The 3,994-nt window shown below is 44.3% G+C and overlaps 1 long non-coding RNA gene across 1 annotated transcript; it reads left to right on the top strand.

Moving 5' to 3' along the window:
• Positions 1–22: 22 nt before the first annotated feature.
• On the top strand, positions 23–904 carry LOC106149704. The gene is made up of 2 exons (XR_001236029.1): positions 23–204; positions 627–904. It is a non-coding gene; the product is annotated as an uncharacterized LOC106149704 (long non-coding RNA).
• Positions 905–3,994: the final 3,090 nt, after the last annotated feature.

Raw genomic sequence — 3,994 nt, 5'->3', positions numbered from 1 at the left:
ATTTTTTTGGTACCAGGAATCGAACTCAGGACCTTGTGCTTGCCAGGCAGATACTTATGCCACTGAGCTATATCCCCGGCAAAGACAACTACAAAAGGGAACAGAATTGAGCTGTCCATTTTTATTTCCATCCTGAAATCCCACCACTTGTCTGAGAAAAGTAGGCTGAGGAATATACACACCTGGGTGGACTTCCATTACAAGGTAATGTCTGTTCCTTAGGCTCATTCCAAGGCCAGGGCCAGAATATTCTGAGGAGAATATTACCTTTTTTGTTTTTGTTTTTGTTTTGTTTGTTTGTTTTTCTTCCCGTACCAGGAATCAAACTCATGACCTTGCACTTGCCAGGCAGGCGCTGGTGCCACTGAGCTAAATCCCCAGCCCCAAGAATATGACCTTATAAGAATATTACAAGCTAATTTCTGTCTCCAGCACCATTCATTTCCCTAGTAATTGTTTACCATTCCCCTGAATATTGTTTATTTTCCTAATGCTCCCCCTGTACATAAAGGGATCCATACCTTTCTGAGTAATCGTGAGCTAGTGGATAATCACACTCCTATGATTATTCCCCTTTTGTACATTAATTAATCTGTATGCCTTTTCTGCTGTTTAATTTTTGTCAGCTTTTCCCAGCAAAACTTCAGAGGGCAGAGAGACAATTTCTCTTTTCATGGAGCCTGGTGTGCAGATGATCTGGAGCAGAGACATGAAGCATGAACAGGAGGTGCACCCTAGTTTAAGTTACTGAGCTACTGGAGCTGGTTGCTAACTACTTCACAACCCACCTCATCTTGCTAGTATGGGGGTAAATATTTGTCAAAATATAAGTGCAACAAAATAGCAGAACATTAAGTTCTGTGTTGCTGCTTAAAACTATAATTAAACATTTAAAATATCTGAATATAGGCGGTAAGCCTAAGCAAATGAGAAAATTAAAATCAGCTTGAGTGTTAGAGGAGCTTGTGGGTGAATCACTTCCCTTTTACATGTATTTTAATGAATATTCAGCCTCACTCATCACAAGAGAAATGTGACTAAAAGGAAACTGAGATTATATCTCCGCCTAACAGATCAGCAGAGACAGAAAGGATTGAGATCATGCTTAGTCGGCAAGCAAAATAGGCACTTTTTTTTTCTTTATTGGCCTTTTTGAGACAGGGTCTCGCTATGTGGCTCAGGCTGGCCTTGAGCTTACTTTGTAGCCCAGGCTGGTCTTGAACTCACAACAATCTTCCTGCCTCAGCCTCCTGAGTGCTGGGATTATAGGCATGTGCCACTACACCTGGTAAAACAGGCACTTTTTTAATACTGCATTTATCAAAAACCCCTTTGACCCAATAATTCTGCTTCTAGGATTTTACTCTACAAATATTCTTGTTCACAAGCAAAATGATATAGGTGAAATTTTATTCACTGTAGCATTATTTTTTTTAATTTTTTCATATATTTATTTGACATTTGTGTTATTTGACATTTGTGTTTCACTGTAGCATTATTTATAAGCCAAAGACTAGAAACAATGCAAGTAGTGGATTGGTTAAGTAAATTATGATCTAAGTCGGGCATGGTGGTGCACACTTGTAATCCCAGCACTCGGGAGGCTGAGGCAGGAGGATCGTTGGGAGTTTGAGACCAGCCTGGGTTACAGCGTGAGCTCAAGGCCAGCCTGAACTGCCTAGTGAGACCCTGTCTCAAAAAGACCGAAAAAAAAAAAATTATGGTCTATACCTACAGCAGGAATTGTTTACCAATAAAAGGAGCGAGGAAGCATACATGCACATACACAATGACCTCCAAGGCTCAGGTGAAAAAGGAAAGTAGCAAATGTGCAGGGACATGTTAGCAGTTGTGTAAGTAGAGGGAAGGGTGTGTACATACGTGTGGGGATTGAGTGAACACACTGAGCAAGGTGGGGCCTGTACCAAGTGGGACTTGTGTGGAACCAAAAGAAACAGCTTGGTCTTTGGTCCCAGGAGCTGTTTTTTGTTTTGTTTTCTGGTTTGTTGTTGTTGTTGTTGCTGTTTTTAGGTTTTTTGAGATAGGGTCTTGCTATGTAGTTCAAACCAGCCTTGAACTTACTACATGGCCCAGGCTGGCCTTGAACTTACAGTGATCCTGCCTCTGGATGCCTCAGGCTAGAATTATAGGCATGTGCCACTATGCCCATCTGCTTTTTGTTTTTGAGACGGGGTCTCACTATGTAGTTCAGGCAGGACCTGAATTCATGGGGATGCTCCTGCCTCAGCCTCTTCAGTGGCTAGGATTACAGGCATGTACCATCATGCCTGGCTTGGTCTTAGTGCCTGTTGAGACATTTTCTGCAGGCTGGTTCTTCTAGCTCCTTGTCTGAAATCATGACCAATTCCCAATGCCTTGATGCTCAGATATAAATAAATAAATACATCTATAAATAAATGAATGAAAGAATGAATAAATAAATGGGTTTCCTATCACTGTAAATCATGAAACAGTTTTATTTTAATAATTTGAGCTGGCCGGGCATGGTGGTGCACACCTGTAATCCCAGCACTCAGAAGGCTGAGGGACAGCCTGGGCTACACAGTGAGTTCAAGGCCAACCTGAACTGCACAGTGAGACCCTGTCTCAAAAGACAAAAAAATAAAAAATAAAAAATAAAAAAAAAATTGCGAGTTCTAACCACAACTTCATACTATTCAAAGATTTCCTCCCTTGAGCCTAGATCTGCTCTGGGCTAAGAAACAGCTCCCTCCACTTGCTATCTTTTCTCCTTCCTTCCATTAATCTCTACTGAGCACCTACCCATGGGGTGCTAGAACATTCTAGTCCTGAGATGCAGCAGTGACCAGTGCAGCCCTTGACATCTGGGGCTCACATTCCACTGGGAAGAAGCGGTTAGTGCTGGGGAGCCGAAATCCTAAAAGAAGATGAGGCTAGGAACGGTCCTTAGAGGGTGACTGGTGAGGTCAGGGGGGTGTCTGTTAAGCCCCTCTTTTAAGCTGCTATTGAAACAGATCTGCAGGAAGAAGCCAGCTTTGTGTCCGTGTGACCTGTGCAGTCGGTCACATAGGACCCTGCACTCAGAATGTCCCCAGCCTTGGTTTAGTATTCTATCTTGAATTTTTAAATTTTGGACCAGGGCCTGCATTTTCACTTTGTACAGGGCCCAATAAATTAGGTATGAGTCTTCTCTCCAGGCAGAAAGAACAAGTGCAAAGGTCATGAGGCAAGCAGATGCTGGTATCTGGGCGCCTGGAGTAGACATGGCCTCCTCTCATTTCTGCCCTTTGTGCTTCTGCACCTCCTCCCCTACTGCCCACTGTGGTTCCAGAGCTGATGCAGGAGGGAGGGGTGAGGTTCCAGAGCCAGGAACAGTCTGGAAGTGTTTTTCAGGGTGCAGGAAACCCCATACCTAGACAGACTGAGGTGTCTTCTTTGGGACAGGACCTAGAGACTCTCCAACAGCTCCCAGCAAGGTTTGTCCCTGGGTCACTCACTGCCTGTACCTCTAGTCTGCGCCTAAGCCAAGGCCCAGAAGTTTCCACAGCTTTTTTTTTTTTTTTTTGTCTTCTTTGAGACGGGGTCTTCCTGTGCAGTTCAGGCTGGCCTTGAGCTCACTTTGTAGCCCAGGAGTTCCCACAGCTTTGCAGAGAGCCCCACGGCAGCGAAGCAAGGTGGGGCTTGGTAGACACATGGGGTGGCGCCAGATCAGCATGCGTGGTGCCATCTGTCGCTACTGAGGCTGAAATCTGAGGTAGACCTAGAAGTATGACCTGGCTACTCTTGTATCCAGTGCACCAGACATTGCCACTGTGACAGCACCATTGCTGGGAGTCGCGGGAGTTGGTCATTGCTCATGTGTGTGAGGGTGGGACAGAGCCAGAGTGCCTCAGGCAGTCAAGCTACCTCAGTATTGAAAAAAGTATCCTGCTTGGACAATTACAGTCTTAGTCTTAGTCACTAGGCAACATTATCTCTCGTGATACTACTTTGCAAGTGTATAAAATAAATG

This window comes from Chinchilla lanigera, unplaced genomic scaffold (assembly GCF_000276665.1).
Source record: "Chinchilla lanigera isolate Chin_1 unplaced genomic scaffold, ChiLan1.0 scaffold00051, whole genome shotgun sequence".
Lineage (NCBI taxonomy): Eukaryota > Metazoa > Chordata > Mammalia > Rodentia > Chinchillidae > Chinchilla > Chinchilla lanigera.
Note: the sequence above shows the minus strand (reverse complement) of the source record. Positions and strands in the feature narration are given on the sequence as shown.